Source organism: Lolium perenne, chromosome 3, assembly GCF_019359855.2.
Source record: "Lolium perenne isolate Kyuss_39 chromosome 3, Kyuss_2.0, whole genome shotgun sequence".
Lineage (NCBI taxonomy): Eukaryota > Viridiplantae > Streptophyta > Magnoliopsida > Poales > Poaceae > Lolium > Lolium perenne.
Window position 1 is genome coordinate 231,305,074 of NC_067246.2, and position 23,019 is coordinate 231,328,092.

Genomic DNA, 23,019 nt, shown 5'->3' on the forward strand with positions numbered 1-23,019 from the left:
ATTTCCGTTATGCCTAGAAAGATCTATAATATGCTTGACTTGCCACCATTTGAAAAATTGTTATTTGGATGTTAATCTTGCTGATAACTCTACAAAGAAACCTTTGGGGAGAGTTGATAATGTTCGCATTACCGTTAACAATAACCTTGTCCCCGTTGATTTTGTTGTCTTGGATATTGAATGCAATGCATCTTGTCCCATTATACTGGGAAGACCTTTTCTTCGAACTGTTGGTGCTATCATTGATATGAAGGAAGGTAATATTAGATATCAATTTCCTCTCAAGAAAGGTATGGAACACTTCCCTAGAAAGAGAATGAAGTTACCTTTTGATTCTATTATTAGAACAAATTATGATGTTGATGCTTCGTCTCTTGATAATACTTGATACACACTTTCTGCGCCTAGCTGAAAGGCGTTAAAGAAAAGCGCTTATGGGAGACAACCCATGTTTTTACTACTGCACTTTTATTTTATATTTGAGTCTTGGAAGTTGTTACTACTGTAGCAACCTCTCCTTATCTTAGTTTTGTGCATTGTTGTGCCAAGTAAAGTCGTTGATAGTAAGGTTCATACTAGATTTGGATTACTGCGCAGAAACAGATTTCTTTGCTGTCACGAATCTGGGCCTAATTCTCTGTAGGTAACTCAGAAAATTATGCCAATTTATGTGAGTGATCCTCAGATATGTACGCAACTTTCATTCAATTTGAGAATTTTCATTTGAGCAAGTCTGGTGCCTCAATAAAATTCTTCTTTACGAACTGTTCTGTTTTGACAGATTCTGCCTTTTATTTCGCATTGCCTGTTTTGCTATGCTTGATGGATTTTTCGATTCCATTAACTTTCAGTAGCTTTGTGCAATGTCCAGAAGTGTTAAGAATGATTATGTCACCTCTGAACATGTAAATTTTGATTGTGCACTAACCCTCTAATGAGTTGTTTTGAGTTTGGTGTGGAGGAAGTTTTCAAGGATCAAGAGAGGGAGATGATACAATATGATCAAGGAGAGTGAAAGCTCTAAGCTTGGGGATGCTCCAGTGGTTCAAGGCATCCCCTTCTTCATCGACAACATTATCAGGTTCCTCTAGTGAAACTATATTTTTATTCCATCACATCTTATGCACTTTGCTTGGAGCGTCGGTTTGTTTTTGTTTTTGTTTTGTTTGAATAAAATGGATCCTAGCATTCATTGTGTGGGAGAGATACACGCTCCGCTGTTGCACATGGACAAATATGTCCTTAGGCTTTACTCATAGTATTCATGGCGAAGGTTGAATCTACTTCGTTAAATTGTTATATGGTTGGAATCGGGAAATGCTACATGTAGTAATTGCTAAAATGTCTTGGATAATGTGATACTTGGCAATTGTTGTGCTCATGTTTAAGCTCTTGCATCATATACTTTGCACCTATTAATGAAGAAATACATAGAGCTTGCTAAAATTTGGTTTGCATAATTGGTCTCTCTAAGGTCTAGATAATTTCTAGTATTGAGTTTGAACAACAGGGAAGACGGTGTAGAGTCTTATAATGTTTACAATATGTATTTTATGTGAGTTTTGCTGCACCGCTTCATCCTTGTGTTTGTTTCAAATAACCTTGCTAGCCTAAGCCTTGTATCGTGAGGGAATACTTCTCATGCATCCAAAATCCTTGAGCCAACCACTATGCCATTTGTGTCCACCATACCTACCTACTACATGGTATTTCTCCGCCATTCCAAAGTAAATTGCTTGAGTGCTACCTTTAAACAATTCAAAATTTATCACCTCTGATTTGTGTCAATGTTTTATAGCTCATGAGGAAGTATGTGGTGTTTATCTTTCAATCTTGTTGGGCAACTTTCACCAATGGACTAGTGGCTTAATCCGCTTATCCAATAATTTGTAAAAAGAGCTGGCAATGGGATTCCCAGTCCCAAATTAATTAACAAAAAATAGACACTCCTCCATGGTATGTGATTGTTGGACGGCACCCGAAGGATTCGGTTAGCCATGGCTTGAGAAAGCAAAGGTGGGGAGGAGTGTCATCATAATAAAACTAAAATAAAAAGGCACTCGTTCATGGTATGAGGTTGTTGGCAGGCACCCGAAGGATTCGGTTAGCCATGGTTTGTGAAAGAAAGGTTGGAAGGAGTGCCACACAAAAATAAAATAAAATGGGAGCCGCTCTTTGAAGGTTTGTCTGGCAAGGGGGTTAGAGTTCCCACTACCATTCGTTGACAACAACAAACACCTCTCAAAACTTTACTTTTATGCTCTCTATATGTTTTCAAAATCAAAGCTCTAGCACAAATATAGCAATCAATGCTTCCCTCTGCGAAGGGCCATTCTTTTACTTTTATTGTTGAGTCAGTTCACCTATCTCTCTCCACCTCAAGAAACAAACACTTGTGTGAACTGTGCATTGATTCCTACATACTTGCATATTGCACTTGTTATATTACTTTACATTGACAATATCCATGAGATATACATGTTACAAGTTGAAAGCAACCGCTAAAACTTAATCTTCCTTTGTGTTGCTTCAATACCTTTACTTTGAATTATTGCTTTATGAGTTAACTCTTATGCAAGACTTATTGATGCTTTTCTTGAAAGTACTATTCATGAAAAGTCTTTGCTATATGATTCATTTGTTTACTCTGAAGGAGATATGCCCTAGAGGCAATAATAAAGTGGTTATTATTTATATCTTTATGTTTATGATAAATGTTTATATATCATGCTATAATTGTATTAACCGAAACATTAGTACATGTGTGATATGTAGACAACAAGAAGTCCCTAGTATGCCTCTTAAACTAGCTTGTTGATTAATGGATGATTAGTTTCATAATCATGAACATTGGATGTTATTAATAACAAGGTTATGTCATTGTATGAATGATGTAATGGATACACCCAATTAAGCGTAGCATAAGATCTCGTCATTAAGTTATTTGCTATAAGCTTTCGATACATAGTTACCTAGTCCTTATGACCATGAGATCATGTAAATCACTTATACCGGAAAGGTACTTTGATTACACCAAACACCACTGCGTAAATGGGTGGCTATAAAGGTGGGATTAAGTATCCGGAAAGTATAAGTTGAGGCATATGGATCAACAGTGGGATTTGTCCATTCCGATGACGGATAGATATACTCTGGGCCCTCTCGGTGGAATGTCGTCTAATGTCTTGCAAGCATATGAATGAGTTCATAAGAGACCACATACCACGGTACGAGTAAAGAGTACTTGTCAGGAGACGAGGTTGAACAAGGTATAGAGTGATACCGAAGATCAAACCTCGGACAAGTAAAATATCGCGTGACAAAGGGAATTGGTATTGTATGTGAATGGTTCATTCGATCACTAAAGTCATCGTTGAATATGTGGGAGCCTTTATGGATCTCCAGATCCCGCTATTGGTTATTGGTCGGAGTGAGTACTCAACCATGTCCGCATAGTTCACGAACCGTAGGGTGAAACACTTAAAGTTGGATGTTGAAATGGTAGTACTTGAATAAGGAATGGAGTTCGAATATTTGTTCGGAGTCCCGGATGAGATCCCGGACATCACGAGGAGTTCCGGAATGGTCCGGAGAATAAGATTCATATATAGGATGTCATTTTATGTGAATTAAAATGTCACGGAAGGTTCTATGGAAGGTTCTAGAAGGTTCTAGAAAAGTCCGGAAGAAACCACCAAGGAAGGTGGAGTCCACATGGGACTCCACCTCCATGGCCGGCCAACCCTAGGTGGGGAGGAGTCCCAAGTGGACTCCCCCTTAGGGGGCCGGCCACCCCCCCATATGGGAGGTGGGAGCTTGGCTAGGTTTCCCCTCCATATGGAAGGTTTTTGGTTCGGGTCTTATTCGAAGACTTGGACACCAACACTTGGGGATCCACCTATATAATGAGGGGCATAGGGGAGGGGGCCGGCCACCACAAAGCCACAAGTTGGCCGCACCCCCTTGAGGCCGGCCACCCCCTCCCAAACCCTAGCCGCCCCCCTCTCCTCCATAACTCCCGCGTAGCTTTAGCGAAGCTCCGCCGGACTTCTCCACCACCACCGACACCACGCCGTCGTGCTGTCGGATTCAAGAGGAGCTACTACTTCCGCTGCCCGCTGGAACGGGGAGGTGGACGTCGTCTTCATCAACAACCGAACGTGTGACCGAGTACGGAGGTGCTGCCCGTTCGTGGCGCCGGAACCGATCGTGATCAAGATCTTCTACGCGCTTTTGCAAGCGGCAAGTGAACGTCTACCGCAGCAACAAGAGCCTCCTCTTGTAGGCTTTGGAATCTCTTCAAGGGTGAGACTCGATACCCCTCGTTGCTACCGTCTTCTAGATTGCATCTTGGCTTGGATTGCGTGTTCGCGGTAGGAAATTTTTTGTTTTCTATGCAACGTTATCCTACAGTTGTATCAGAGCCGTGTCTATGCATAGATGGTTGCACGAGTAGAACACAATGTTTTTGTGGGCGTTGATGCTCTTGTTATCTTTAGTTTGAGTACTTTGCATCTTTGTGGCATAGTGGGATGAAGCGGCTCGGACTAACTTTACATGACCGCGTTCATGAGACTTGTTCCTCGTTCGACATGCAACTTGTATTGCATAAGAGGCTTTGCGGGTGTCTGTCTCTCCTACTATAGTGAAGATTCAACTTACTCTTCTATTGACAACACTAGTATCACCGTTGTGGTTCATGTTCGTAGGTAGATTAGATCTTACTCGAAAACCCTAAACCACGTAAAATATGCAAACCAAATTAGAGGCGTCTAACTTGTTTTTGCAGGGTTTGGTGATGTGATATGGCCATAATATGATGATGAATATGTATGAGATGATCATTATTGTATTGTGGCAACCGGCAGGAGCCTTATGGTTGTCTTTAATTTTCATGTTGAGTAGTATTTCAAAGTAGTTGTAATAGTTGCTACATGAGGTGAACAACCATGAAGCCGGCGCCATGAACCTTGACGCTACGCCGACGATGATGGAGATCATGCCCGTTGATGATGGAGATCATGTCCGTGCTTTAGAGATGAAGATCGAAGGCGCAAAGACAAAAGGGCCATATCATATCACATATGAACTGCATGTGATGTTAATCCTTTTATGCATCTTATTTTGCTTAGAACGCGACGGTAGCATTATAAGATGATCCCTCACATTAATATCAAGATAATAAAGTGTTCTCCCCTCGTATGCACCGCTGTAACAGTTCGTCGTTTCAAAGCATCTCGTGATGATCGGATGTGATAGATTCAACGATTCACATACAACGGGTGTAAGCCATGTTGCACACGCGGAATACTTGGGTTTGCTTGACGAGCCTAGCATGTACAGACATGGCCTCGGGACAACGGAAACCGAAAGGTTGAACACGAGTCATATGGATGATATGATCAACATGTTGATGTTCACCATTGAAGCTACATCATCTCATGTGATGATCGGTTTTTGGTGTAGTGAATTTGGATTGTGTACCACTTAACAACTATGAGGGATGTTGTATTAAGTGGGAGTTCATTAGTAATTAGATTAAAATATGAACTAATTATCATAAACATAGTCTGAGTAGTATTTTGAATTAATTTTGTAGTATTGGCATCCGTTTTCTACCATGCGCTAGTCTTGTAATTGAGATAGAAATACTGTTAAAATCTGACAAGAAACTTTACGGTTTGGTACCGTATTGTTAAAGAATCAAGAATTAATTAAGTCCTATTGCAAACTTTTAGTAAACCTCACATTGTTGATTCAAAGAGCTATGGTTTCAATTAGTACCTAAAGTTATCTTGTCTCCGTGAAACTTGAAGTTCAAATCTGTTTGAAAAGTAAGGAGCTAAAAATATAGTTTTCAGAAATAATCAAGGTATGAGATATATGTGATATCTAAGACCTTATTGCAAGATGATAGAATAAAGTTTGGTGAGACTACATAAACTCATAAGTTTTATGGGAATGTACGAAGGTTGAAGACGCAAGGCGTCACAATCCTCCAACTATTGGGGCACTAACGATATTCACATATCCATGAAGTGACCATCCTTAAATATGCACCGTTACTAAGACTCGTCGTTTCGAAGCATCACGTGATGATCGGGTGTGATAGATTCTACGTGTGCATAAAACGGGTGCAAGCTAGATTTGCACATGCAAATACCAAGGTTAAAACTTTACGAGCCTAACATGTACAGACATGGTCTCGGAAAGTCGTCATGATATGATGGATAAAATTATGAGTGAAATTGTTCATCATATTACAAAGTTACTAATAGTGAAATCTGGAACACTTGTCATATGATGATCAACTTCAAAGTAAGAACCTCAAGGTTATTGGTATTTGACCAACAAACCTAGAAGTTAATGATGTTGAAGTGTTTTTCTGAATAATGAGGAAAGCTAAAAGAGAAAGTGCAAAAGATATTTTGGCAAAAAGAAAAGAGAAGACTAGAAAGTCTAGCTCAGGTGTATATAAATGATATACATGTTATGGTTGTATTCCTAGTTAACTCACACTATGAAATTCTTGGGTATTAGTACCATATTGGTTGGTATGAAGTGTCATACAAAACAACGCAATACAAGAATACAATGGCCTAAGTGACTGACAAGGAATATGAATAGGAATGCACGTCAGGAACAAAAAATAAAGTGTTATTATGTTCGTCATTGGCATTCTATCTAGCCCTTAGAATTTATAATAAAGAACTTAATAAATTGTTATTTTTCTCTGGTCAAATAAAAACAATGAGTTGTTTAAATGGAATGAAACCCGGTGAACAGGGAGGTACGTGAGCACCCCCTGACTACTCGACACGTGTCTAACACCGTTAGACAGAGACCCAGGACACGTTTCCCTTATCTGGTGACCATGGGCCGCTCCACCAACCCCTCACCCCATTTCCTCCACCAACCCCTCGCCAGGAACGCGGCATCGTCTGCTGCCCGCTCCAACCTGGCCTCCTCTGCTGCCGCTGGACCACGCCGGAGCGGCACAAATCGAGTCGGAGCTCGCCGCCGCGCTCCCCGGTCAGTGCTCGTCGGCAGCGGAGGAGGAAGGCTCGTTCGCCGGCCGCTTCGTCGTCGCCCTGGCTCGCCGGCCGCTCCGGCGCCGGCAGCTTGCTCGTCTCGGTCGACTCCGCTGGCGCCTGCGCTGCGGGCTCGCCGGCCGCTCCTTCGCCGCCATGGCTCGCCGCTCCTCCACGCACGCAGCGCCGCCGCACATCCTCAGCCGGCCGGATCTCGTCCGCATCAGCGCGGCACCGTCCGCCCCACTCCACAACCGCGCGTCACCATCCATCGGCGGGTCGCGAAGCGGCGGCGCCTCCCAGGCGAATCGAGGGACGGGCCGCCTCCAAAACGCGATTGCCCCCTCCCGCTACCGTGCCTCCTCTCCGTTCTTCGTCGCGGGCGAGCTGGGGAAGGATGAGATGGCCCCGTGCTCGGGTCGCGCCTTCTGATTCGCCCGCCAAAATCCCGATATCCTCCCGTCTCGGCGCGTTGCAGCGATTGGGGTGTGGGTGGCCATCTCCAAATCGGGATCAACGGGAGCTCGATGGGAGGTCATGGTTCTCCAATTCCAGTCATCAGGGGCTCGATTGGGAGGCATGGGGCATGGCTAGTCTCCAGCGGCGTCAAACCGCAGGGCGGAGATGTTGTGTCGAAGTGCCGCAGCTAGAGGGGCAGATATGACGAGGAGGAGACAAATTAAGGTATGACGAGCGAGCAGGTGCTGCTGTCACCCCCGCCGGCCACCGCTGCCGACACTGATGGGCGAGCCGCGGCTGCTGACGCTGCCCATCTCGACACGGAAACGGTCCCTGCTAATTCTCGGAAGCGAGATGGAGGGGGTGCGGCCGTGCGGGAGCGCGACGGTGGTGCGGCAGAGCGGGCAGGTCGGGGAGGTGCGCAGCCACGCGTGGAACGCGTGCCGGCATGCGGGGAGCAGCCGCAGCTCCGCGTCCGGCGTGAACGGCGACAGGCACACGGTGCAGTCCGGGGAGCTCTTCGGCAGCTCCGCCCTTGCCGACGCCATGGTGAACCGGGGCAGCGACCCAACCTGTGAGCACTTCGACATACATCTCCTCCCTGCGTCGACAGGACAATGTGAGCTCGATCTGGGCTGCCATCTACCTGCGGTAGCCCAGGCGGCTCCAGCACAAGCATATGCAAATCCGGATTTCAGTCTCGCGTTTGCTCTATTATGCTACTGGAGTAGACGATGTCGTGGAGTAGGGAATTATTTGGTTTCTTTTACCCTTTCTCTGTGATTTTTTACTTTTAGTTTCTGAACTGATGCTGGAGCATTCCCCTGAATTGATTACATTTGTTCATTAGTTCAACTGTGCCTAATCACCCTTGACACAGTAGATGCGTTGAATTTTGGAACTCCTACTTTTTTGAGAGAGATTGTTTGATAACAGTTTCTGACTATGAAGCTATCTCATGGGGCGAATCTAGTTTCATCTAGTGAAGCGGAACTGGGACGAAAGTAGTCAATCATGCTTTTCTTGCCCGAATCTTCCACCGGTTCGTTGATGTGTAGGGATCCGTCAAAGATGATTAACGCGGCGTGCCGATTTAAATGTTAGAACAGCCCCGCTAATGCACTTGCAGCAGCCCTGTTAGTACTTATAAATTTCAATCTGCACATCATCGCCTCCTAACCAGCCATGCAATGGAAAATGAAGTCTAAGTGCACTGTTCTTTCTTCGTTGATTACTGATTGCAGTGGGTCCTGTGGCACGCATCATTGCTTCTATTGGGTCGTATATATGGCCTCGTCTGGATGGACACGTGACCTGAAAAGTAGATGGCAGTCCAGACCATGGATTAGAGGTGTCGTGCTTGCGTACAGAGAGCAGAGTCAGACTGAAAAGCAGATTTCACGCCGTTTAGTCACCGTTTGTGAAGCCACAATCTTAAAGCAAATCTAACGATAGAGGGAGGGTGTACACCTATCCACGTGATCACCAAATCCACTCTCTTGTTTAAATTATGACATTACTCCATGTACGATGGATAAGTTATTATAAATCTTAATGGTGAAACACACATACATAACACTGACGCTAAAATGCCATAAGGCAAATGATTTGAATTCCACTTATTTGTGGAACCGCCATTTAGGTCATGTTAGAAAGGAACACATGAAGGAACTCCATGCAAATAGATTTCTGGAGTCATTTGATTTTTTGAATCATTTGGCGCTTGCAAATCTTTTCTAAAGAGAATGATTAAAATACCGTTCATAGGCCAAGAGTTGAACGGGCAACTAACTTAGTGAAAAATACATGATGATGTATATGGTTCACTGGGCATAGTTGTGTGCGGGAGATTCTTCTACTTCATGAAAACTTCCAACAATGAATTGAGTATATATATGTGGATATATTCAATAAGGAAGAAGTTTGAAACATTTGAATGGATTCAAATAAATTTCAGCATGAAGTAGAAATCATCGTAATAGAAAAGTTAAATATCTATGATAGGATCATGGTGAAAATATTTGAATTACGAGTTTTAGCGAACATCTAAGAGAGTTATAAAATTGTTCTACAACTCACGTTTCTTGGAGTATCATAGTGATGATGAAGTATCCGAGAGATGTATCCAAACCTTGTTGGATTAATGATGAGATAAAATATTATGACGCCATTATATTTTTGTGGATTATGCTTTAGTGACTACCACTTTTACACTTAATAGAGCATCATCATGATCCGTTAAAATGACACCATACGAGTTATGGTATGGGTATGAATCCTAATAGTCTTTTCTTAAAATTTTGGTATGCATAGCATAAGTAAATAAGTTTACAACCAAAATCGGATGAATGTCTTTGTTGGTTATCCCAGAGAATTGATTGGGAATTCTTCCCACTATGTAGACAAAGACAAAAGTGTTTGTCAATGTTTATTATTTCCAAGAAATTGTTTCTAGTGAAGTATTTGAGTGGGAGGACAATATAATTTGATGAGGTTTATGAACCTGAGCATAATGATCAGTGTAGCGCAGCATCGGAAATTGGTTCCGGAAGCGACCACGACGATCATGGCTCCCATGACTACAAAGTGTTTTAGCCATGGAGATCGAAGTACATATTGAACCTTGTAGGTATGGTTTACTTTGTGATCAAATAAATGATTTGTGGACAAAGGATTGATTATGAACAATGATAAACCAACTACAAACAAAGAAGCTATGATGGGCCCTGACTCCGTTAAAATGGCTATACGCCATGAAATCCAAGATAGATGAATACTTTTTTGAAAGTAAATGGATCTATAAAATTGATGGACTTGGATGAAATATCCTTGAAGAAGCTTGACTTGTCGAAAAGTTGTTTACGACAAAGTTCAAATAGTTGACTACAACAAGATTAGATCTTCCGTAGCAATGCTTATAGTCTATGTGGATTATTCTAGTAATCACTACATATTTCTTTTATGAGATATGTTAGTAGGATGGCAAAATACATTACTTATCAGAAGTGTGTATTAAAGGTGTATACAAGATACAACCAAGAGTTTTGCTGGTCCGTGGAATACTAGATAAGTATACGAACTTCAATTGGATGAAGTAAGTATCACGGAGTTAGAATCTTCACCAGATGAAATAGTCAAAGAGTTTTTTGATTTCATCAGAGACGATGAAGAGGCTTGCATTTGCAAGAAATTAAGTGGGAGCGCTAAGACATATTTATAATACTTTATGTAGGTGACATATAGTTGGTTATAAATGATGTAATTATATACTTGATTAAAAGGTTTCATTGAGAAATTAATTTCAATGAAAGGATATGGACTGAAACATATCTAGTGTCAAGATCTATGAAGATAGATTGAAACACAAAATAAGTTTAAGTAAAAGTACATAGTATGGATATTGAAATAGTTCAATATAGAAATATTAAGAAAATGTTCTTGTCATGTGAAGTTTTAACAAGACTTGAGTGTATCTGATACTCAATGAGTAAAAACACATGAGTGATTATGGATCACGAATAATATGTACACAATCAGATGTCCTGTGCGCTAAAATGTTATGAGCATATACCAGAATGATTCATGAGATGATCATTGAACGACAGTAAGAGTATCCTTGAGTACTTTAGAAGAACCAAGGATATATATATAGTTTTGTATGGAGAAATGACAAACAAATCGCTGTAATGTGATTACACTAATATTTGTTTTGTCACATATAAAAATAGAATTTCAATCTCAAATTAGACTAAGTGTTGTTTTAAAGGTAGCACAATGAGCTAGAAGTTGTCTATGTTAGATTTAGAAGAGTTCTAAATATTGTGACGGATTCTACAAACGAAAGGCAGAGTATGTCATTGTTTTGACAATGACTGAGGATGTTAAGTCAAGAAGTTCTTTGAGAACTTGGTGTAGTTCCAATAGTGTCAGAACTTTGAAGCTATATTGTGTGTGACAATATTAGTGGCATATTTCAGACCGCGGAATTAAGGTTCCACCAGAAGACCAAACATATTTAATGCCGACTCATTTGGAAATGAGTGATGCGTTGAGACGCAAATGAATTACAAAATACATACGTTTCTGAGCATGTCAGATCCGTTGACTAAAACCTCTCCCGTGAGCAAAACATGATAAAACACCAGAAGGCCAAGGTGTTATATCTTTACAAATGTAAACTAGATTATTGACTCTAGTGCAAGTGGGAGACTGAAGGAGATATGCCCTAGAGGCAATAATAAAGTGGTTATTATTTATATCTTTATGTTTATGATAAATGTTTATATATCATGCTATAATTGTATTAACCGAAACATTAGTACATGTGTGATATGTAGACAACAAGAAGTCCCTAGTATGCCTCTTAAACTAGCTTGTTGATTAATGGATGATTAGTTTCATAATCATGAACATTGGATGTTATTAATAACAAGGTTATGTCATTGTATGAATGATGTAATGGATACACCCAATTAAGCGTAGCATAAGATCTCGTCATTAAGTTATTTGCTATAAGCTTTCGATACATAGTTACCTAGTCCTTATGACCATGAGATCATGTAAATCACTTATACCGGAAAGGTACTTTGATTACACCAAACACCACTGCGTAAATGGGTGGCTATAAAGGTGGGATTAAGTATCCGGAAAGTATAAGTTGAGGCATATGGATCAACAGTGGGATTTGTCCATTCCGATGACGGATAGATATACTCTGGGCCCTCTCGGTGGAATGTCGTCTAATGTCTTGCAAGCATATGAATGAGTTCATAAGAGACCACATACCACGGTACGAGTAAAGAGTACTTGTCAGGAGACGAGGTTGAACAAGGTATAGAGTGATACCGAAGATCAAACCTCGGACAAGTAAAATATCGCGTGACAAAGGGAATTGGTATTGTATGTGAATGGTTCATTCGATCACTAAAGTCATCGTTGAATATGTGGGATCCATTATGGATCTCCAGATCCCGCTATTGGTTATTGGTCGGAGTGAGTACTCAACCATGTCCGCATAGTTCACGAACCGTAGGGTGACACACTTAAAGTTGGATGTTGAAATGGTAGTACTTGAATAAGGAATGGAGTTCAAATATTTGTTCGGAGTCCCGGATGAGATCCCGGACATCACGAGGAGTTCCGGAATGGTCCGGAGAATAAGATTCATATATAGGATGTCATTTTATGTGAATTAAAATGTCACAGAAGGTTCTATGGAAGGTTCTAGAAGGTTCTAGAAAAGTCCGGAAGAAACCACCAAGGAAGGTGGAGTCCACATGGGACTCCACCTCCATGGCCGGCCAACCCTAGGTGGGGAGGAGTCCCAAGTGGACTCCCCCTTAGGGGGCCGGCCACCCCCCCATATGGGAGGTGGAACTCCCACCTCTAGTGGGAGTCCTAGCTTGGCTAGGTTTCCCCTCCATATGGAAGGTTTTTGGTTCGGGTCTTTTTCGAAGACTTGGACACCAACACTTGGGGATCCACCTATATAATGAGGGGCATAGGGGAGGGGGCCGGCCACCACAAAGCCACAAGTTGGCCGCACCCCCTTGAGGCCGGCCACCCCCTCCCAAACCCTAGCCGCCCCCCTCTCCTCCATAACTCCCGCGTAGCTTTAGCGAAGCTCCGCCGGACTTCTCCACCACCACCGACACCACGCCGTCGTGCTGTCGGATTCAAGAGGAGCTACTACTTCCGCTGCCCGCTGGAACGGGGAGGTGGACGTCGTCTTCATCAACAACCGAACGTGTGACCGAGTACGGAGGTGCTTGCCTGCTCGTGGCGCCGAACCGATCGTGATCAAGATCTTCTACGCGCTTTTGCAAGCGGCAAGTGAACGTCTACCGCAGCAACAAGAGCCTCCTCTTGTAGGCTTTGGAATCTCTTCAAGGGTGAGACTCGATACCCCCTCGTTGCTACCGTCTTCTAGATTGCATCTTGGCTTGGATTGCGTGTTCGCGGTAGGAAATTTTTTGTTTTCTATGCAACGTTATCCTACATACTCATGTCATTTACCATTGTTTTGATCGCTGCATTCATTACATATGCTTACAATAGTATGATCAAGGTTATGATGGCATGTCACTCCAGAAATTATCTTTGTTATCGTTTACCTGCTCGGGACGAGCAGAAACTAAGCTTGGGGATGCTGATACGTCTCCGACGTATCGATAATTTCTTATGTTCCATGCCACATTATTGATGATATCTACATGTTTTATGCATACTTTATGTCATATTTATGCATTTTCCGGCACTAACCTATTAACGAGATGCCGAAGAGCCGATTCTTGTTTCTGCATTGTTTTGGTTTCAGAAATCCTAGTAAGGAAATATTCTCGGAATTGGACGATATCAACGCCCAGGGGCCTATTTTCACACGAAGCTTCCAGAAGACCGAAGATGATACGAAGTGGGGCCACGAGGTGGCCAGACGCTAGGGCGGCGCGGCCTGGCCCTTGGCCGTGCCGACCTAGTGTGTGGGCCCCCTATCAGGCCCCCTGACCTATCTCCTCCGCCTACTTAAAGCCTTCGTCGCGAAACCCCCAGTACCGAGAGCCACGATACGGAAAACTTCCAGAGACGCCGCCGCCAATCCCATCTCGGGGGATTCAGGAGATCGCCTCCGGCACCCTGCCGGAGAGGGGAATCATCTCCCGGAGGACTCTTCACCGCCATGGTCGCCTCCGGAGTGATGAGTGAGTAGTTCACCCCTGGACTATGGGTCCATAGCAGTAGCTAGATGGTCGTCTTCTCCTAATTGTGCTTCATTGTCGGATCTTGTGAGCTGCCTAACATGATCAAGATCATCTATCTGTAATGCTATATGTTGTGTTTGTTGGGATCCGATGGATAGAGAATACTATGCTATGTTGATTATCAATCTATTTTCTATGTGTTGTTTATGATCTTGCATGCTCTCCGTTATAGTAGAGGCTCTGGCCAAGTTTTTACTCTTAACTCCAAGAGGGAGTATTTATGCTCGATAGTGGGTTCATGCCTCCATTAAATGCAGGATGTGACGAAAGTTCTAAGGTTGTGGATGTGCTGTTGCCACTAGGGATAAAACATTGATGCTATGTCCGAGGATGTAGTTATTGATTACATTACGCACCATACTTAATGCAATTGTCTGTTGTTTTCAACTTAATACTGGAAGGGGTTCGGATGATAACCTGAAGGTGGACTTTTTAGGCATAGATGCATGCTGGATAGCGGTCTATGTACTTTGTCGTAATGCCCAATTAAATCTCACAATACTCATCATATCATGTATGTGCATGGTCATTCCCTCTCTATTTGTCAATTGCCCAACTGTAATTTGTTCACCCAACATGCTATTTATCTTATGGGAGAGACACCTCTAGTGAACTGTGGACCCCGGTCCATTCTTTTAATCGAATACAATCTACTGCAATACTTGTTCTACTGTTTTCTGCAAACAATCATCATCCACACTATACATCTAATCCTTTGTTACAGCAAGCCGGTGAGATTGACAACCTCACTGTTTCGTTGGGGCAAAGTACTTTGGTTGTGTTGTGCAGGTTCCACGTTGGCGCCGGAATCCCTGGTGTTGCGCCGCACTACATCTCGCCGCCATCAACCTTCAACGTGCTTCTTGGCTGCTACTGGTTCGATAAACCTTGGTTTCTTACTGAGGGAAAACTTGCCGCTGTATGCATCACACCTTCCTCTTGGGGTTCCCAACGGACGCGTGTTGTACGCGTATCAAGGAGGCTTGGATGCTATTATCCCTCACTCTACCGAGTCCACTAGAGAGGAGGTTTCTGTGGTTGATGAGATTGTTGTGTCTAGTGCATTGAAGCATGTTCCCGGGGCTCTGCTTGAAATAAAGTTTTGCGACTTCCTCGCTAGCTTGGAGGCTGATGATCCTAGATATGGCAAGACGATAGTTTGACTTCTGAAGGAGAGGGAAACCAGGAAGGAGATGGCAGGTTCGAGTAGCTTGCAGGAGAAATCTTTCAAGAACAAAACGGAAAAAAGAGTGGTTTGATACGTCTCCGACGTATCGATAATTTCTTATGTTCCATGCCACATTATTGATGATATCTACATGTTTTATGCATACTTTATGTCATATTTATGCATTTTCCGGCACTAACCTATTAACGAGATGCCGAAGAGCCGATTCTTGTTTTTCTGCTGTTTTTGGTTTCAGAAATCCTAGTAAGGAAATATTCTCGGAATTGGACGAAATCAACGCCCAGGGGCCTATTTTCACACGAAGCTTCCAGAAGACCAAAGATGATACGAAGTGGGGCCACGAGCTGGCGACACACTAGGGCGGCGCGGCCCAAGCCCTGGCCACGCCGGCCTAGCGTGTGGGGCCCTCGTGTGGCCCCTGACCTATCTCCTCCGCCTACTTATAGCCTTCGTCGCGAAACCCCCAGTACCGAGAGCCACGATACGGAAAACCTTCCAGAGACGCCGCCGCCGCCAATCCCATCTCGGGGGATTCAGAAGATCGCCTCCGGCACCCTGCCGGAGAGGGGAATCATCTCCCGGAGGACTCTTCACCGCCATGGTCGCCTCCGGAGTGATGAGTGAGTAGTTCACCCCTGGACTATGGGTCCATAGCAGTAGCTAGATGGTCGTCTTCTCCTAATTGTGCTTCATTGTCGGATCTTGTGAGCTGCCTAACATGATCAAGATCATCTATCTGTAATGCTATATGTTGTGTGTGTTGGGATCCGATGGATAGAGAATACTATGCTATGTTGATTATCAATCTATTACCTATGTGTTGTTTATGATCTTGCATGCTCTCCGTTATTAGTAGAGGCTCTGGCCAAGTTTTTACTCTTAACTCCAAGAGGGAGTATTTATGCTCGATAGTGGGTTCATGCCTCCATTAAATCTGGGATAGTGACAGAAAGTTCTAAGGTTGTGGATGTGCTATTGCCACTAGGGATAAAACATTGATGCTATGTCCGAGGATGTAGTTATTGATTACATTACACACCATACTTAATGCAATTGTCTGTTGTTTTCAACTTAATACTGGAAGGGGTTCGGATGATAACCTGAAGGTGGACTTTTTAGGCATAGATGCATGCTGGATAGCGGTCTATGTACTTTGTCGTAATGCCCAATTAAATCTCACAATATTCATCATATCATGTATGTGCATTGTCATGCCCTCTCTATTTGTCAATTGCCCAACTGTAATTTGTTCACCCAACATGCTATTTATCTTATGGGAGAGACACCTCTAGTGAACTGTGGACCCCGGTCCATTCTTTTACATCGAATACAATCTACTGCAATACTTGTTCTACTATTTTCTGCAAACAATCATCATCCACACTATACATCTAATCCTTTGTTACAGCAAGCCGGTGAGATTGACAACCTCACTGTTTCGTTGGGGCAAAGTACTTTGGTTGTGTTGTGCAGGTTCCACGTTGACAAACGCCGGAATCCCTCGTGTTGCGCCGCACTACATCTCGCCGCCATCAACCTTCAACGTGCTTCTTGGCTCCTACTAGTTCAATAAACCTTGGTTTCTTACTGAGGGAAAACTTGCTGCTGTACGCATCACACCTTCCTCTTGGGGTTCCCAACGGACGCGTGTTGTACGCGTATCAAGCAGATTTTCTGGCACCGTTGCCGGGGACTGAAAAAAAGTTGCACCACAGAGATTTCTAACTCCCTCGTCAACTACGCGCCAGCATGGTTCTTTAAGGAAAGGGTCTGGAGGTGCTTGATAGATGCTTTTGGATTATGGTGGCACCTTTGAGTTGTTGAGTGTTTTCGGGTTTCTGCTTGGTTGTTCCTTGGTCTACTTTGGGCTTGGCCTTGTGGCGAGACTAGTGGGTGGTGTCCTGTAGTGTTACTGATGTATGGTTTTTACCTTGTTTTTCGCTAATTAACTGGATGCCTTCTTCTCAATTATTGAATAAGGCAAAGCTTTTGCCTCTTATTTAAAAACAACAAGGTGAAATGAGTTGGCTGCAATCTGTATCAATGATGATAGGAAGATGTCACGTAAGGATGCCAATTTTATCCACGGATCCGGGTATCCACGAATATCTGGCCCAATGGGCACGGGTATGGAGGGCTGATTATGTCCACGGATTTCATGGGGCGAATATCCGATAACTCATGGGACGGGCACGGGTAGAGGTTTTGCCCCACAGATATCCAATAGATATCTGGCTAATATGTGGGTCCCACATGCCAGTGAGACATGGGGTTTCACCTAAGTCTAGATGCCCTACCCTGAGGCCAAAATCGGTGAGTTTAACATGTAACCACTAATTACTACTTCTTTCATGGCGTCCCCCGCTAACTCCCTAACACGCTGTGTGAGAGGGCTTGGCTGGAGGCCCTCCCTTCCACCTCTCCGACAATCTAGCTCTCCTCCTCCTAGGAGACGCACGGGCAGGCAGTGGGCTTGCTCTCATCATGTCGTCCTTCATCCTCCTCATATTCATTGCCTACATAATTATTGCTGAAATGCTCCGGGAATATTGTCGAAATGATGTGGTGTTATGCTCAAATATGTTATGTTCGTGTACATATTATGTAAGCACATGGATATCCGGATATCTGGTGGATTTGAATTTGGAGCGACATCCATATCCATGAATAATTTCGTGAGCAGAGCAGAGCGAGGCTGATGGATTTGGACATGGATATAGTTTTGGTATATCCATCCAAACCCGCTCTATTGCGACACGCACCCTGAAGACTACCATGGCAAACACATGGCATGTCGCGAAGAGACAAAACATCAGGGAAGCCCATCTCTTGGCCCAAGCGGCAGCCAAAGCTCATGGTGCAGCCGGACCACATCGCTAGCTCAAGACTGAGTTGTGCCGGGGTCGGGACAAGTTTTTTCTAGAATCATTGCTGTAATGGATTGCCGTGAGCAGCTTCTCTTTCTTCCTCATCTAATGGACGCACACCTTTTTTTGGATTCGATCCCCTTGACGTGACGTTGAGACTTAAACCGTGTGAATTTGTGTATCAATCTGTCCCCTGAGACTATCATGTGTGTTACATGTGGTACCAGAGCCACCGATTTTTCGACGTGTTTCTCCCAATCATGCCTAGAATTCTTTCCCTAATTTACCACCAAAATACAGTAGAAATCCATTTATGGCTTAGATTTGAGGCTCCTCGTTCTACCGTACCAGCGAGCGGTGTGAAATCGAGGGTATGAACATGGGTGGTTGAGCTCTCCAGTAAAATCCCCTCTTGTTTCATCCTCGCGATGGCGGAGTAGTTGCTGACATTTCGCAACTCCGGCGACGTGCGGCGGTAGGCCGATCGGGCACAAATCTCAAGGCAGCGAGCGGTTGCTCATATACCAATTGTGGGTTGTCAAATCCCTGCTTGACGGTGGATCCGTGTACCTTTGGCGGCAGCTGACACTAGCATCGAGCGCACAAGGGTGGATGGATAAGGACCTCACCGATCTCAAGGCGCAAGGCATTTTCTGTAGCAGAGTAGATAAAGTTCATGGCTGATACACTACAAGGATTGAGCACTTGGTTGTCGCAAGTCGACACCTCCATCACCACAGTCCAGCAGTTCATTTAAGCCATGGCACCGCGGGTAGCTGCGCTAGAGGCAGCGCGATCGAGTGTTCCTGACATACGCCTTGACTAAGGCACCACCAGCCACAAGCTCTCCAGGGTATTGAATCGGATGCTCTCCGAGCACCGACTCACGCCCTGGTCAGGGGTAAGTGGCACTCTGCCTCACGCTCTGGTTCATTTCGAGCTAGGAGACAATTTGGCAAGGATAATATGATGCATGAGAGTGATTACATTTCCTTTTCATCACATAGCGATATAAATCAACCTCGCATGCCTAAAACTGATTTTCCACGGTTTGATGGGGGAAACCCCGAATTGGTGGAAGACAGTTTGTGAAAATACTTTACCACTTACGATGTCGATATAAATTCGTGGGCCAGTTTTGCAACTATGCATTTCCATGGCAATGCTCCCTTGTGGGCACTAACTATGAAGATTTTAATAAAATAGAAACATGGAAGAGTTAGTAGTTTCTATCAATACTAAATTTAGTAAAAACAAGCATGTAAAACAACCGTTGTTCCTGCGGCATCTTTAGCCGAGGACATCCCCGGGGTCATGGCTCTGTCGATACAGATCATGCACAAGCTGCATGAGCTATGTGGGAAGCCAACTTCATTGAAGGTGGCCTTGGTTGGGACCTTGGCGGTGGCTTTGGCATATACACCAACACAATTTGGGACTAGCCAACTAACATAGGTATGCTATATCGGCTTTTAAGCATTGTTACCCCTGATGCAAAGCCCAAGAAGGAATAGACGCAAGTCCATGAAGAAGTCCGGAAGAATTCGAAGGAATCTAATTAGGAAGGCAAAGCCCATATCGGGTGAACCCACATTTGTTGTAACTTGACCGTGAGGTGGACTCTGAGACCCAGCCCGCTATATAAGGGCTGGGAGGAGCCACCGAGAGGGGACATATCAAATCCTAAAAAACACCCTTGTAACCCATGATATCGCAAAGGTTTGAGTGCTGAGATTTTTTCACTCGCCCGATTGCTCCAGACAAGTTGTTCCTCTGTGTGATGAGATTGTGGCATCCATTTTGTTGGCACATGTTGCAGGAATTCTCTTCGCTATAAAAAGCTTTGCGATTTCTCGCCAGATTGGAGGCTGATGACCATGGATCCGACAAGACGATTGTGTGCCTTTTGTAAGAGAGAGAGAGAGAGAGAGAGAGAGAGCAATCAGGAACAAAAGAAAGATGTGAGATAAGGTGCCCTAAAGGAGAAATCAGTAAAGAGCAAAATCAAGAAGTGTGGTTCCTCAAGGAAGGTGTCTTCTACTGCTTGATGAATATCTCCTCTTTTGGGTTCGAAGTCCTTGTTTTCGTGTTTTCACTTTTTAGTGGGGCCTTGATCCTTCGCGAAGAGATGATGAGAGGAGTTGATTCGTGTGACAAAGGTTTTTGGTTCTAGTGTGTTGGGTGCGCTTGTTGGTGTGTCGAGGCGGTCATGGAGTTTCATTCTTTAGGGGTAGTCAACATGTGTCCTTGTTGTAATGGTTTCCACCTGATTTTCATCAATTAAATGGGCAATTCTCTTTTTCTTAATCAATCGATGAGGCAAAATCTTTTGTCTCAGTTAAAAATAATAATAGAACATATAGTACTCCTATTAGTATCTATGACAATGCATGAGGGAAATCACATCAATAAACAATAAGCAGTGCAAAGAACAATAAAACAGCTTTCACTTTCTCATTATAGTAACCTACATGTGCAAACCTATGATAGGTTTCTCTGATAGAATCACAAACACCACAAACACGAAGTTCTCCATACCAATGACAAGCCAAATTGTGCTCCCCTAGAAACTGAGGCAGGTACAATGTTTAATGGGCATTGTGTTAAGGAACATACTTGGGAGTTCATGAACTATATATGTTGCTCAACGGAAGCAAAGCATAAGATCGAACACTGTGTTAACTAACTTTGCTAGAACAGTGATGGCTCCAATGTTAATGGTGGTTCCCCAGGTTTACTCAATGCTCAATGAAATTTCTATTTGCTCGAGATCCAGATATGATCCTCGAACCAATTGATAGAAATCTAGAAATGATTCTTGAACCAATTGCTTGAGATCTAGTCATGATTTCTTTTTTTGAGGAAAGGCAGTCGCATTTGCCGTCTGATTAGATAGAAAGAGCGCTATGCACAGAATGATCCAATTTATAAGCAAACGAGGAGGTCCGTTATCTAGATAACGCAACCACCAATGCAACAAACACACCTCTAGGTCCGGGGCCGCCGCCCCGACTTACCAGCCCGGACGAACTCCGCATTGTCCGAAGATGAACCAGCCAGGTCGGCAAACTCGATGTCCACACAGATCTCCAAGTCGCCACCCAAGCACCATGCCTTCGGGGCCGCTGCCCCGACGTAGCAACCAGGACGACCTTCGCATAGCTCGACGACGAACAAGCCGGGTCGACGACCTCGCCGCCCACGCAGCACCAGAACCGCCATCCAAAACCAAGCAGTGCCACGACCCCGACCCCATAGGACCGCTGCAACTGCACAGGAGATCAAGGCCGCCGCCTTGAAGATCCACCACTGTCCGGGGCCGCCGCCCCGGGCCACGCCTCCACTGACCACAGAACCGCCCAGACCAACCGACCCGAACCAGTTGCGCCGTGAGGACCAAGAGCCTCCAAGGCGACGCCTTCAAGAAGGTAACGACGCGTCCGTCGCTGCCACCTGCCTTCGAAGAAGCTTAGGTTTTCACCTGGAGGTCTTCAAACCACTTGCGTCGGATGGAATTAGAGTTCCACACTGGCGCAATCAAGAAGGTGAACGCCGCCCGCAGGCGCCGCCGCCATTGGCACCGACCGAAGACGGTGCAGGGCTTTCGCCCCGGAGCTCAATCCGTCTGCAAAGCACCGAGAAGCAGGATGGTCAGTCCAGTTCTGCCGCCAACCACCAATCTCCGCCGCAAGGCATCTCCACTGCTGCACCTCACACAACGGTAGGCAAACGCCATGCCCGGCAACGCCCAAGCTGCAGCCGCCGCTCCGGGGCCGCTGCCCGGCATCCTCACCCGCCACTGGAGCACGCCAGCCGGAGGAGATTACCTTCCCCGACAGGCAGCCCCCTCACCACCTCGCGCAGGACATGTCCGCCCGCCTTGCACAGGGCCTCCTCGCTGCCCCCGAACGAACCTCCTTCCACTCCCGCACAAGCAACCGACGAGGAATCGACGCCCCGCTGAGGATGCCACCACTCAGCGCCTCACGCACGAAGCCAAACGCGAGGCAGCCTCCTCTATCACCCGATCCGGTCGCCAAGCAGCTGACCAACCGCCCAACAACCACCATGGCCGCGACCCGCCCGGCCCAAGCAGAGCCCAGATCGGGCCCGCCTCGCAGCCGCCAGCCGTAGAGCCCCGGGCCGCCACAGGCTTCGTCCGTCGCGACCTCTATCGCCGCTGCCCCCGCCGCCGCACCTTCCTCCATGAGCAAGAGCTTGAGCTACCTCCCGCCGGGCTTCCCCTCCCGCGAGCATGCCTCCGCCGGCCAGAGAGAAACCAGGGCCTGCCGCCGCCGGCTCCACACGGGTTTTGCCTGATGGAGACCACCGGCGAAGGCAGAGGAGGCGGTGGTGAAGAGGTGGTGGTGGCTGGTGTCACATCTGGCCCAGTTTTTATTTGGGCCAAAACTGACCCAAAAACTGACCCACGCACGTAAGGACAGCCCATCCAAATCAAACGCCTAAGAATCCGTCATCTTCCTCGCTAGAAAGGCCGGATGCGCGGTGGGGCGAGGCAGGGCGCGCAGCGGCCACGAAGGTCATGCGGCCGCGGCGCGCAGCTAGCGCGGAGCAGGAAGGTGGCCGGGACGACGGGAAGAGGCGGCGCTGGGCGCAGACCTTTGCTCGGCGGCGACAGCAGGGAGAGGAGGCGGCGCCAGGGTCGCGCCGAGTAGGGCGGCGCTCGCAGGAGGCCGGAAGAGCGGAGGCCGAGC